At 36.4% G+C, this 14,999-nt stretch overlaps 1 protein-coding gene across 23 annotated transcripts in view; it reads left to right on the top strand.

Moving 5' to 3' along the window:
- Nucleotides 1–14,999, top strand: part of Sgip1 (SH3GL interacting endocytic adaptor 1) — a 200,500-nt gene that overhangs the window by 44,003 nt on the left and 141,498 nt on the right. The gene's annotated exons all lie outside the window — the stretch shown is intronic.

The raw sequence follows: 14,999 nt of genomic DNA, 5'->3' as shown, positions 1-14,999 counted from the left end.
TGATTGATCTGGGGAAGTGTCTGGGGCCTCCTCATGTAAAAGAACCCCTTTGAAAATGTTTGCTGTACATAGACTGAACAATTCCTTCTAATGTACTCGTTTCTTAGTTTGATAACTATCCTCTGATTTTAATACAATCTAAACCTGTTGCTTAAATTAACTAATTTTATCCTGACTGGTTTCTGATTCTGACTACATGGAGGGCTGGACACTTGCAAGTGAAATATGTGGGGAAGAGAGGTCATGGGGCAATTTTGACTGACAGGTGCTATGTTCATTCATCTCAATTATAGTGACGAGAGTATTTATCCTAGTTCTCTCCCCTGAGCAAGAGTCCAGGGACTTGTCTTCGATGTAAAATGAGGCTTTGAACATAGCAGGTGCTCAAATGATTAGTAATCTGAATGTGATGGGCTAATTTATTTAGCAATCTGGAAAGGTGATATGAATGCAGTCTGCAGAATAAAAAAGACAATGACAGCAGTCCAATCCTGGGTACATTTTTGAATTTTCCTTCTGTGACTTCTTTTGCACTTTCCTTCACGAAGATAGCATTCAAGCTGGGCACGGCAGCCCAGGCCTGTAATCCCAGCAGCTCAGGAAGCTGAGACAGGAGAATCACGAGTTCAAAACCAGTCTCAGCAAAAGCGAGGTGCTAAGCAAACCTGTCTCTAAATAAAATCCAAAATAGGGCTGGAGACATGGCTCGGTGGTCAAGTGCCCCTGAGTTCCATCCCTGGTATCCACCCCCCCAAAAAAGGACAGCATTCAAGACCAGATGATCAAATTTAGCTTCTAGGTTGATTTCTATGAATTACTCCTCTGTTAAGACCTAGTCTAACAAAATATCATGCTGTCATTTATAAATCAGTATGCCTTTTTCAAGATGTTACCCCCCACTTTTTGTTTTGTATGATTACCCCTGGGTAAAAATCTATACCATATACAACTAGAATAAGATGTATTCTGTGCTTATATAATTATATCAAAATGGATTCTGCCATCATATATAATTAAAAAGAACAAATAAATTTTTTTAAAAAAGATACTCTCTCTTGCAGCAACATTTGTATTTTACCCTTTCTCTATTATCAGATATAAATTACTATCATCTACCAGTACTGGTCATTATCAAGAGGCAGGGGATGTCCAGTGTTGTATGACACTAGATTCCCAACTGGCAGATGGTCTGAGTCCCATGGGAACTCTTATTCTTCAGTCCATTCCTGCAGATTCTGAGTCAGGACATTTGGGATGGGTCAGGAGCTAGAAATTTTTTTCTTTAAAAAGCTTGTTAAATGGGGCTAATGAGCAACTGATGTAGGAGCCACTGGGGTAAAAAGATTAGGTACTTCCCATTAGGAGTTGATAAACTGCTCAGGAAGATAAGACATAAGAATAAAAATCTCATAAGTTTTAAATATATTATGAAATACCTCGCATTTAAATTACCATATGTGAAGCACCTCATAAAGTGTTCTCACATACCCCATCCCTCTGCAGCTAATGCATTTTTTAAAATTCTATCTTTTCTTACCAATGGGTAATGAAGCAAAGACTAACTGGTCTAGAAACCCAATGTCCTGACGGAGCCCAGCTATAACACAGATACCCACACCTTTGACTGCACAAACTGACTGGGATGTCCAAGGTATCTGTTGATGGTGAAATGATTAGCAGAACAGCAAACAGAGGACTGCAAGGTGCATCTACAAGTAAGGCGAACCTGGCGATGCAGGGGCACATCTGTAACCAGGTGTCTTCCCATGCATTTCATTCCAGCCTGTATACTGATAGAATTAGCTATGTTTTGTTGTTCTTGATGCTTTTCATTTTCTTTTAAGAAGTTAATGTGAAGGGAAGTGACTGCTTTGTCCTCCCACCGTGTCAGTACCCCTCATGCTGTTTCCCAAGGCTACACGTGCATGGTCTCATTCATTTTGTGCTGACCTGGACCTTTATGGTTAGTGTCTACAGGGACACTCATCAAGGTACACGATCACCAGCATTAGGTAGTGGACATGTGGATGCAGAATGTCAGAAGTTTTTTTAAGGTTTTATAAGGTGATAGATATTGTAGGCTAATATAATGGTAGAGGGCAGAATTCCTATGAGAAGAGCTTCAAAGCAGTGCATCCAGAGCTTACTTCTTCAATTCTATTCCTGTGACAAGACACCTGTAGAATAAAATCCAAGCTCATTAGTGCACGTGAAAGGCTCCTCATGTGCTGTGACTCTGACAACCTCCCCAGTCTTATGCTGTCTCTACAAGTCCTAAAAGACTTCTTGTAAGTTCTTACAACGTTCCTATTTTTTCCATGCCCTCGTCTTGGCTAGTGGTACTCATTCTGATGAAAATAATCATCCTCGTTCATGCTCCCTGGATGAACTTTCCTAACTTTACAATATCTACTCAAGATTTTGTTCAAGTGTTATTTACTCCTGCAAAGCCTTCTTTGGCAATACTCCACCCAAATACAACTGGCCATTCTCTCCTCCTCCCCATCTTAGTAAATGCCAATTCTCTTCGTTCAGTTGCTCTAAATGAAAATTTTTGAGTCATCCTATCCTCTCCATTTCTTCTGTACCACATCCTATCTTCCAGCCATTCAATCATCTCACGTCAGAATAGATCCAAAATACAGTCACTCTTTGTCACCTAAAAAACTCTCACCCCTTTAAAGCCACATTCTACTATCAGCTTGTTTCTTTTAATAACTTCCAAATTATCTTTTCTGCTTCTATCTTAGCCCATTTGTATGGATTATCTACATGATAGACAGTTGATCCTTTTAAAACAGAGGGCAGACCATGTCACAATTCTTGAATGGGTTTTCATCCCACTCTGAAAAAGATCCTAACCACTACTAATAACTGCCTAACAGCTAATACAGATTCTAAGGCCCCACTGTCTCTCTTACCTCCTCTCTACCTCTCTCTGACCATATGAGGGTTCTTGCTGTTTCCTGTACCCCTTCAAGCACTTTCCTGTCTTAAAATCTTTGCACTTGCCTGAAACCCTCTTCCCTGATAACCACATTGTTCATTCCCTTACTTCAAGTCTCTGCTCAGTTGTCACCTCTCTTAGTGACATATCTCTATGTCTTTCTTAAGTATAAGCACAAAAGAGCAATCATCATTTCAAACCTCCCAATCCACCTTAATCTGCTTTTTCTCCATCCATAGTACTTCTTGCCACCTGAACACACATACATTATTTATTTGTTTATCATCTCTTTTTCCATACACAGAAAGAATTTTGTTACTCTGACCTTAATACTCAGCACAGTGCCTGTGTAAAAATGACCTGAAAAAAAATCCAGTGTTGTGATTTATTGTAGTTATTTATTTATATAATTGGTTTTTCCCCTAATTTGATAGGAATTCATTTCTTAAGCATTCTTATCTCCAGTATCTAGCACATAATAAGTGTTCAATAAAAGTTTTGATCCATGGGTGCTTTTTATGAAGCACCATGAAATTTTGAAATAATTACTGGTTCACTAGTACAGTGTATAGCTTAATGCATACAAAATAAAATCACAACAGCAAACACATCCATAAAAAGTGAGCTTTTGTAACTAATAATCAGCTGTAAGTTTTATGTTAACTTGTATTTATTTCTTTATTTGTTAGGATCACTCAGCTCTAATCTGTAAAAATGCCATCACACTATACCAAAAGTTTATGAAAATGTGTGGAGAAATGTGGAGAAGTGATTGTCACAACCACTTGTTTCATGTGTGGCCAGAACAGAAGGCCTCTTCTTGTACTGATACACTCTGAGACATGAGGGCAAGGGTTACCTGTTTACTTGTCACTGTTCTAGACCAATAAAGTCTAAACTGGTTAAACCATCTGTTGGTTCACTAAGGCAGCACAGCATGGTGATTTAAGAGTAAACCCTCTGCACTCAGATTGCATATTAAAATTCCGGCTTGAACAGTTCTTAGTTATATGAATCTAGGCAAATCCTTCACCTCTCTTTCCTTGCATATAAATAGGCACAATAATAGGCAGACCTCAAAGTGCTGATGAAAGGATTCAAGAAGATATATACACAAAATATAGAAAATTATGCTTTGTAAATAGTAGGATCTCAAATTACCTATTGTTACAGTATTATAAAATATAGTTTTCATTACTTTTAATTGTACACAATAACTGCCAATAAGGTATTTCCTAAAAGGCTCTGCTAGTCTTGACTCAAAGAATAAATAAAAACTATTTATGACCAATTCCATTTTATGGTCCATACATTCTCTTATGTTTAAAATGCTTTGCCTGGCACATCCTCCACTCAGCTCGAGAGGAGTTGTTATGCACTCTTCATTAGAAAACTCCACATTAGTGGTTTTATTTTTGTGTTCCCTGTGGAAGACTGAAGAATGATTGCCTTAGTAATACATGGTATTAAAGGTAAGGTTGCTATTAACTTATTTAATACTTCACCATTAAAAAGCACTGGGGACTTTTATCAAATTCTGCCTCTTCAACAAGAAAGACACGAGACAGGACACAGAATTTGCTTCTCAGAGTATCAGTCCCCTGCATGCCCTCTGACTGTCCCCAGGAGCTCACGGGACACATGGTGTGGGGAGCTCGTGACAGGCCTGGGGACCTGGTGACTAGCAAGTACCTGGAAGAGCTTCATCACAACCCACCGTGGGTGTCTCTGTAGAAACGAAGCTAGGTACCCAACTACTTTGGCACAAGGAAAATTATTCCAAAGTGGAGGGCAGGAAGAAACATTGAATTATAGTCAGAGAAGAAGATGATAAGGGTCTAAATCTTTCACTTCACAGAAAAGAGAAGTGACTGACTGGTTTGTGGGGGCAACAGGGTCAGAATCCAGGTTTCCCAAAGTCTATCTGATGCTCTTTCCAGCTCTTAGGGCTGGTAAAAGAGAGTGTAAGACATCTGGAAACCTGGAAAAAGTTCATGATGATTTTAAAAGACTCATAGATTCTGAATGAGAATAAGAAGACAGAATAGTAACAGGGTAGATAATACAAAACATCACTTTTTGTGGTCTTTGAAAATGAATGGCTGTGCTGTGAGGTATTTTTTTTCTTGGGGAAGGGGCCAGATGAACTGGTAAATGAAGGTAGAAGGACAGTACTGTTCAGCATCCCTGCCAGGGAATCTTTGTATGAAAATGGGTCAGGTCCCAGCTACAAATATGAATGGAGAGTCTTTGTTCTCTGGGTGACCTCCGGCAAGGCATTTAGCTCTAAGATTTTGATTAAGTCAGGGAAAAAGACACTTCACAGGCTGAAGATGATTTTTTCCTAAAAGGCTTTGCCAATTTATGTCCATTGAAGAAGCAATTAACTCCTTCCAGCCAAAGAGATAAGAAGGATTTAGAGTCATCAGAGCATGAACAAAACTGAAAAGATCATCCACCTTGAAGGATCTATGATCACATTCATATAAATCAGCCATTAGTTTTCATTTTCAAATCCTTAAATCTTCGTTAACTTTACCAGAGTGCCAACTAGTTGTACTATACGAGGGGAAAAAAATGTTATCCACAGGTATTTGTTGCTTTAAAGCAAACCCAACTTAAATTCAGAAGTGTGCAAAAATATAAATTACGGTGACTTCATTTCATACATATTTATAGAACTCTTTAATATATCAAGTGCCTAATATGTTTGACAGCAGCTGACTCATAAATATATGTGATACACATGACTTTTTAGATGCTACCTTAAATTTTTTTGTCAACCAAAAGGTGAAACACAAGTGCTTGAAAATGCATCAAAATATGTGGTGCCTCAGAGAAGACGCCCAGCCATATGGTATATCAGAAAAACCTTAGTGATTATGATGAATTCATGCAATCCAGGAGCCATCAGCTCCTTCTTATAGGAGAGTTAGAATGCCACCATAAACCACTTTTACCAGAAACCTCTGATGTGTTCATTATAAACTCAGATTGACCCACTCTGCTGAATCTTGGGAAGTGGACCCCCATAACTCCTTTGCACCAAGTTTCTCAGTTTTTTTATATGAACACTCAACCACCAGGATGGACTATTTAACCTTTGCCAAAATTTATGGTTATACTTAAAAGCCAAGTTTCTCAGTTCATAATTACATTTATTTCTTTGAACCCAAGTAACCTTTCTTTAAGCAAACTAAAGAGAAACCCCTCGTGCTCTCACCCTTGGTTAATGCATCCTATTTCTCATTTATTTCCTTCCTATTTCCCATTTAGTGCTTTCTTCTATATATCAATTTGTCACATGGTATTGCATTTGTTTGCATTGTTGCCTCCTGTCTGATTCACTAACTTCAGTACCAGGAAAGGAGAAAATTTTCTTTAATTACAAATCTCATAGTACAGTAGTCAAAGTGTAGTTGGTACTCAATAAACTCTTGTTACACAGCTTTATCTTTGATTAGTAAGGGTTAATGTTTGGAAGACATGTTGAACTAAAACCTTTCTTGGGTAGACGTGGGACTTTCCTGCAGAAGAGGAGTTAACCCTTAGAGGAGACCAAGTAATCCCAAGAAATACAGCTGAGAAAAATTAGTAAGTAGAATGCCCAGAGTCCTGTTGTGTGGCTTTTTATTTGTCTTTCACATGCTAACAGGCTTGTCAGATTAAAGTGAAAACTGTTGTTTGAGTATCTGTTTCCAAATAAACAATAAGCTTCTTGAATGTATGAATTGTAACTCAATAATCTCCATATCTCCAACACCTAGCATTGGTGTTAAAAAGAAAATGTTTGAGTTAGATTGAATGTAACTCACATCAGACATAGCCCTTAGTGTTGGAAAATGCCTAGAAGATGCTGTTTTTATTGCCCAGTATCTACACAAATCAGTTTAAGTTCCTTAAAGATAAGCATATCCCTGAATATTTAAATTAGAAGGGACTTCAGAAGTCATCTATTCATCTCCTAAGAACACAAATATTTCTTCTGCAGCTCCTGTAAAAATTCATCCAGTTCCAAGAAGTTCACTCACCCTGAAGGCAAATGTGTACATTTAAACTGCTCACAAGATTTTTGCCATGGGCCAGAGCCACTCAAGCCACTGCATTACTGTGGGCATTTCTTCCCCAGGTTACTATTTTCAAGAATTTCCATGCTAGGATATACTTAGGAATTTCTGAAATGTGACAGCACTCTTTAATAAGGTATAATAATATCATAATAAACTCAGTTAAACAGAGAACAACATTAAGAGACTGGGAGGCGTATGAAGAGTGCAAAGAACTCTGCTTCCCTGCAATCAAATTCTGCGCCGATGAATCTTATTCAGGAAGTAAGACAGATGACCTTATGGAGGGTTTTTCCTTATATCTGATGTTTTCCTGACATTACCACTGTCATGCCCTGAGTTTGCCTTACTTCACAATTTTTCCAAATGTTTCAATCAGTATAATCTGATGGTCAGACTTACTGTGCTCACAAGCATGAAGAAGATGTCTATGAATGCTTCCTCTTCCCTTGCAGTAAGCTCAGGCAGCATTCCAGAGTGCAAGCTCTCCCCAGACCATGTTCTAATTGCACCTCCGCTTTCTTGCACTGTCATATCTTTTGTGCCCCCTGGGCTCTAATTCCTGCCTTGTCATCTCTGGTCACAGGATGATTTTATATCCTGCCTTTCTTTATCAATCACTGCACACACATCCTTTCCTGCGGTGCATTCTCAGCCATGATTTTGTTTATTTTGTTCTGTTGTTGCCTTTGATTGTCTACTGCAGTCTTAGTTTATTTTGAGCAGAACGCTGCATCCCTGCTTTGATCTGCTGTCCTTAAATTTATTTTAAGTGTAACATCTTTTATGCTTTCCCTCATGGAGTCTGAGACTTTAATTTTGTGATGCGATGTGTCAGAACATTTCCTCTGCATAGAATGGGTCTAATATGTAAGGTGATGTTAGCTTGGATCTGCAGCTTAAAAAGATCTTGAGAAAAAAGGTGACTCTTTATGCCCTTCCCTAGGGGTAGTGCTACTTCCAGAAAAATTTAAAAGACTTAATTTTCTAAAGGTATCCACTGAATGCCAAGTTTCATGCACACTGAAGAGTCTGTGTTAGAGCAATTCCAAGTCAAATACAACATTTTTGCTAGGAGAACTTGCTTGTTTTCTCTTCAGTTGTTCTACCAATTGTTGACAGAGGAGCACTGAAGTCTCCAAGTATAATTGTGGGTTTGTCTTCTTCTTCATTTCCACCAATTTTTGCATTACATTTTTTGCAGCTCTGTTGTTTTCTGTATACACACTTAAGCTTGCTAATGTCCCTTTTATCATTGTATAGCTTTGCTCTGTCTTTAGTAATTTTCCTTGTTCTGATGCCTACATTATAATAAATGTAATAAGGATAGTATAATAATATAATGTGTCTGTCTCATTCCACCATTTTTCATACCTCTGCTCCCTCTTCCCTCTCATTTCCCTCTACGTAATCTAAAGTTCCTCCAAATGAGAGACACAATTACCCTGTGTACATATATGATTACACAAATGGTATGAATCTACATCATGCACAACCATAGAAACAAAAAGATGTACCCCATTTGTGTACAATGAATCAAAATGCAGTCTGTAAAAATAAAAAAATAAAAAAACAGAGTTTCATTGATAAATGCATCTTCCAGTATGAGTTTTACATATTGAGTTCAGTTAAAATTTTGTTTGAAAAAAAAAATGGATTTGGTGTTTAAAAAACAAAATGAAAACCATTACTGTTTTCTATCTCCCTTATTTTACAATAGGAAAACACAGGTTCAGAGGATGAGATGATCTTTTTAAAATTCACACAGTCATGAATGACAAAACCAGAATCAGAGCTTAGCTCTCCAGTTCATAACCCAGTATTATTATATCTATCCATATACATATATCTTGCTCTTTTAAGTGACACAGAAGTATACATGAGCAGGCCGGGGACCTGCACTTCGTTTTGCTTTTGTTTGTTTGTTTGTTGACAATTTGATGTGCTTTGAGTGAGAAAAATAAATTATCTCCAAAAACACACACAAAAAGTCACTCCTGCTTTCCTTTGACTAGTGTTTGCATAATATATCTTTTCCATATTTTCATTTTTGATCTGTCATTGTATTGGCTGTGAGTTTCTTGTATACAGCATATAAGTGGGTAATATTTTTTAATCCACTTGGTCAACTTCTGTCTTTTAGTGGATATGTTTAGGTCATTTGTATATAATGTAATTATTAACGTGTTAGGATTTATGTGTGCCATTTCTTGGTCACTCTGTTTTTGCATTTGTGTTCTTTTTCCTGCCTTCCTAATGGTTATTACTTGAGCATTTTTTGGAACTCTGTTTTTAAGTGTATCTTTCATATAGCTTTTCTAGTGGTTGCTCCAGTTATTACATTATATATACATAACTTACCACAGTACACTGATGTCATCAGTTACCACTTTGAGTGAAGTATAGAAACTTTACTTCCCTTTGTCTCTTCCCTCTCCCATTTAGGATATAGTTGTGTCCCTTCTATATGCTTTCTAATGTCCCTTCTATATGCCTTTAGAACCACATCAGACAGTATTATAATTTTTGCTTCAGCCATCAAAAATCATTTAGAAAACTCAAGAGACGATATATGTCTATATTTTTGTTCATGGTGTATTTTTCTTCTTTCTATGTTTGCTCTTCTGTCATAGCTCACTTTTTAAAGGCATTCTTTTAGAACAGGTCTGCTGGGGGATAAATTCTCTGTTTTCCTTCATCAGAGAATGTTTTGATTTTTCTTTATTTCTGCAGGATATTTTCCCTGAGTACTGTATTCTAGGTTGATGGACTGTTTTTGTGGTTGGTTAGTTTTAGGACTTAAACATATTGGGCCACTTTCCTCTGGCCTCCCTGCTATCTGTTGAGAAATGCACTGTCATTAAAATTGCTCTTCTCTTGTAAGTATTATGTCATGTTTTTCTGGTTTCCTTTAAATTTGTTCTTTTATTTGGTTTTAAGAAGCCCTATGATGTGTATCCCTGTAGATTTCTCTACGATTGCCTTCTTCATAGTTTCTCAGCTTCTTGAATCTGCAGGTTTATGTCATTTGTCAAATCTGGGAAATTTTCAACTTTTTTTTTTTTCTCTATGAGCACTTTTCCAGTCAAGCTTCCCTTTACCTCTCCTTCTGAGACTTCAGGGACACAAATAAGAGCTCTTTTGTTGTAGACCCACGTGTCCTTATAGCTCTGTTCATGTTTTTGCTCAGTCTGTTCACTCTATTTTCAGATTTGGTAATTTCTTTTTCTTTCTTTTTTTTTTAGAGTCTTGACATTTTATTTGAATCATTTACATTTTTCTTGTAGAGGTGTCTATTACAATCCTTAAGAATATTGCCATTAGAGTTAGACAAAAATCTTTTCAAGTTATAGCCCACTAGTTCCTTGGCTTTGGCCAGTTTACTTACCTTTATCTTACCTCCAAAAATTAAAAATAAATAAATAAATTTAAAGGATAACTACAACAACAACAATGGTCTTGGGCTCTCCTGACAGTTCCATGAACTAATGCATCATTGTACTTTATCACCTGGCACATGATAAATATTTTTAAAATAAAATATCATGATGATTTTGAAATCAATGTCCTTGAAGATTATTATTTAACATTATATGGTGCCCAAAGATACAGTTTAAAGTAAAAAAGAAAATGTACAATGTAATCCCAATTTTGATTTTTCAAATATTAACTAGATTGACAGACAGAAATGAAATGCATCAATGTGCTATTAATGATGTCCTCAGTTGTGCAGTCATGGATGTTTTTAATTTTCTTTTTCATGCAATATGGAATCTTCAGATACTTCCAGATTAAATGTTTGTTTTTCTTCCACATTTTTTTTTCAGATTTGGTAATTTCCATTGTTTTATTTTGCATTTCACTGATTCCCTGCCACTGAGCCCATCAACTGAACTTTTTATTTCAGTTATTTTATTTTTTAGACAGGATAAGTCAGTTTCTAATACAACCCCTCCCTTGTATGAGTCACTTACTTTGGGGCTCTTAATATGTCAGAAACCTGTATCTGTCCCATAACAAATTAGAATTAGGGTCGCTGTTTAATTCTGGAACAGCTAAATTCCTACACTTCCAGAGCTTATGTGAATATTCTAGAACATTCCTAATTTTTATTGATGTTACCTTGACAAATTCACAGGGAATCATCCTTCTGAGAGTGAAACAATCATCCTGTATAATTGACCACACTACTTCCTCTTAAGATAAGAGCTTCCCTTCTTTCTTGTTCCTTTCCTCTGTTAATCATCTTCAAAAAGGTAAGGAAGATGGAGGTCATAGAAGGGAAGAGAAGTTAAGGAAGATAAGAACCCTTATGAAACTTAGTGATGTTTTCTCTAAATTTTCTCCCAAAAATAAAGAGTTCTTTTTATTTAACCTTTATCTAGAAACACTTTTTAATTTTTGATCTTCCTTTCATTAAAAATATAACAGCAACAAAAATTGGAGTAATAACTTCATCTGAACTGTAATACTAGCCCTTGAACTCACAAATGAAATCTGCTAAAAGTTTCAAGTACTATCATTTTTATTCTGTTTGTTGTTTAGATCATCTTTGTATTATATTCAATTATTTAAACTTCCAACAGGGCTGTATTTTTATTCTTTGATTAGGAATGTTGCTAGAAGGTCATCTATTATTATCAACAAGAAAAATCGGATCACTGCAACTACATTTGTCCCTTTTGCACATTAGTACACAGTAGCACAGCAAATATTATGCAAGTACTGATGCTTAGTTGTCCAAGTTGCCCCTAACTCACTGTAGAGCGTCTGGGAAGACCCTGGTCACAGTTCTCCTTCAGCATCTCTCCCTGCGAAAATGAACACATTAGAACCACTCCTACTTCACTAAACTGTTGAAGAAGAGTGGAGCGATGGCATTCCAACCTTCCATGAAGGACATATTTGTTAATATGCAAGATTTGCCAATATTTGAGGCCACGTGCTACAAGGCAGAGATGTATTTGGCCTAATAATATATGGTAATTTGATTTTTTCCAATAAAATTTTTCCTGTTTTCTCCATTTTACTATGTCTGTGATCTAGAAAACTCCAACTGCAGTTAACAGTACAGTTAAGCCTCCCGATGTCTCATTCTTGCTGCCCTCTTGATTTCACATTTAGTTTGGGTCTGATTCTTTGCAAACTATTAGAATAGAATCTTAGTTGAGTATGTTCTTAGATGGAATTTTATTATTATTACTAGTTCTATATGTTTTTAAATAAGGGGAACATGCTACTGCCTTGGTTTATGGAACTTTATAAAATTCCATAGAAATGTGACTTTAAAAAAGAAAGGAAGAAACCTTCTATCTTAACACAAGAAACAGAAGCAGATTTTTTTTTCTTAATTTTAGTCTAGCAGAAAACACAGACCTGCTTTAACTAATATTAAATTACATTCTATGTTGTGTTACATATGTCAGCATTAACTTTCTTCACTTAGATTTCTCATACCTACATGGTAACTTCTTTTTATAACAGGGGTTAGGGTAAAGAGAAGGTGAAGGGTTCAGGGATTTCTCATGACTACAAGGAAACAGAATGAATTAATGTTTGTTGAAGAGGCTAAGAACTGTCTATTTTAGACTTTGTTTTCTTAAATCATTTGGGCACAAAAATTTCCTCTGTACTTAACCCCAATTTCTCTTCTTGTTTTCAAAACAAACAAAACAAATTCCCTAAACACTGTGTCCTCTGGAAAGTCAAGAGTCTGTAAAGCAGATTCAAACTGTTGGTCTTTCTGGGCCATAAATTCCACCAAGATTAGTTTTCCCAGTGGCTCCTACATTTGTGATGGGACTTTATGTCTGCTCAACATCTGGCTTCTAACAGATGCCTGTGGTGAGAATCCAATCGCCATGATCTCCTGATGCCCATCCCTTTCTGCCTAATGGACCCCAGCCCTTGCACTCAACCATAGAGTGTTTGACAACATTATCTGTAAGTACTCATTTAATGAATTGTCTTCAGATGTGATAGAAATGTCTGGCTATTTAAATTTTCTATGGCTATAAAATTTCCAATTCTTCTTTTGAATATCGAGGTCCAACTCATTACTTTTGGACTAATTTAGTCTCGCCTCATCTTTAAAACTCTAAAATCAGTATCCAGTGACTTACAAAATTTCTTCTGCATGTAGAGACCTGAAGCAATTTTCCCCATGATGATAGGATGCTGTGTGTTGTTTCTTGTGCTTATTCAAGATTTTAAATTCCTTCAGGACAGAATCTCAAAGGAGCCTAAGTACAGAAAAGATTTTGGTATTCTCTACTACCGCTGTGTCTAATTTTTTAAAGAAAGGATATCATTGGGTCAAATAAGAAAAAGCAAGTCTAGCAAATTTCAAATTTTTTCATACTTTTTTTGGAAAACGTCATTCATTAAATTTTCTAATTTTCAGTGTCCCATGCATAGATGGCTTACTGGGTAATCCTGACCTATTTGAAAACAGAATCAAATATATGCTCCTTGCAAGCTTCCAGGAACAACTGGAATCTGCCCACATTCATTCATTTAATTGGCAGTCCTATAGTAAGTGTCTAAAATATTAGAGGACACATTAGGAAATTATTTTCATTCGTATTATTGATTTATAGTGTTCTATTAGGATTTCTTAGCATGAGGGACTTATTCTATTTCTGTAGCACAGATGACAGTGACCCACTTGTCCTCCTTTCAAACTACCCCAACAAAAACTCTCTTCTTATCACAGCTTCTATATTAGAGGGAGAAGTAAAATTTTCTAAATATTTTAGGGGCAATGGAGACTTTTATATCATGCATTCATAGTAAAATTGAAGTCTTATGTGTTCACCTTTCTCTAATGTTGAGTATGGATTCAACATTATTTGGAGAGGGAGAAGAGTTCTCTGACATTCCCCTCTATCCACAGCCTCCCTCTACGTTCTAGATTTGGTTCCAAAGGCCAGAAATAAGTGATCAAATCTTTTTCCCAACAATGCTGGATTACTCTTTTCAATGACTCTTGATCCAACTGTTAATATCTTTTTAAGATAATTATACCTCATTTAGGCAAAGAATCTGATTCTTAAGTTCAACACAAGACTGTTAGAATGATTATTTCCAGGTAAGGAATCTTTCTGACCTCTGTTTTAATAAGGTCCCTTCTTTTGCTACTTCTGTTCACTTTTTTTCTTTGATAGATTTCTTGTTGTTGATCGATTTTATTTTTTTAAAGCAGTTTTTAGTTCATAGAAAAACTGAGAAAAAAGGACAGAAATTTCCATATACCTCCTGCCCCAGCCTACACATATAACCTCTCTCATTATCAAAACCCTGAACCAGAATGATAGGTACATTCGTTATCATTGGTGAACGAATACCATCACATCATTACCTGCTAGAGTCTGTAGTTTTCATTAAGATTCACTTTTGGTGGTGTGCATTCTATGGGTTTTGACAAGTGTATACTATAGACATTTATCCACCATTATAGAAAAATACAGCATAAGTTTACCACTCTAAAAATCTGTGCTCTGCCTATTCATGCTTCCTTCCTCCTTGCCCCTGGCAACCACTGATATTTATATGATCTATAGTTTTGTCTCTCCTAAAATGTCATACAGTTATCACGCAGTATATAGCCTTTTCAGATTGTCTTCTTTCATTTAGTACTATGCATTTAAAGTTCTTCCATGTCTTTCTATGGCTTGATAGCTCATTTATTTTTAGCACTGAGAAACATGGCATGTCTGAATATACCAGTTTATTTATTCATTCACCTATCAAAGGACATTGTAGTTGCTTCCAAGTTTGGGCAGTTATAATTAAAGCTGTTATAGCATCCATGTACCAATTGTATGTGGATGTGGTTTTCAACTCACGTGGGTAAATGCCCAGGAATACAATTGCTGAATCATATAGTGAGTGTGTGTTTGGTTTTGTTAGAAACTGACAAAAGTTCTTCCAAAGTGGCTGAGCCATTTTGCATTGCCACCACAGTGCATGAGAGGTCCTATTGC

The sequence above is a fragment of the Sciurus carolinensis genome, chromosome 1 (assembly GCF_902686445.1).
Source record: "Sciurus carolinensis chromosome 1, mSciCar1.2, whole genome shotgun sequence".
In the NCBI taxonomy this organism is placed as follows: Eukaryota; Metazoa; Chordata; class Mammalia; order Rodentia; family Sciuridae; genus Sciurus; species Sciurus carolinensis.
The sequence above is the reverse complement of the archived record's forward strand: the minus strand, read 5'-3'. Positions and strand labels throughout refer to the sequence as shown.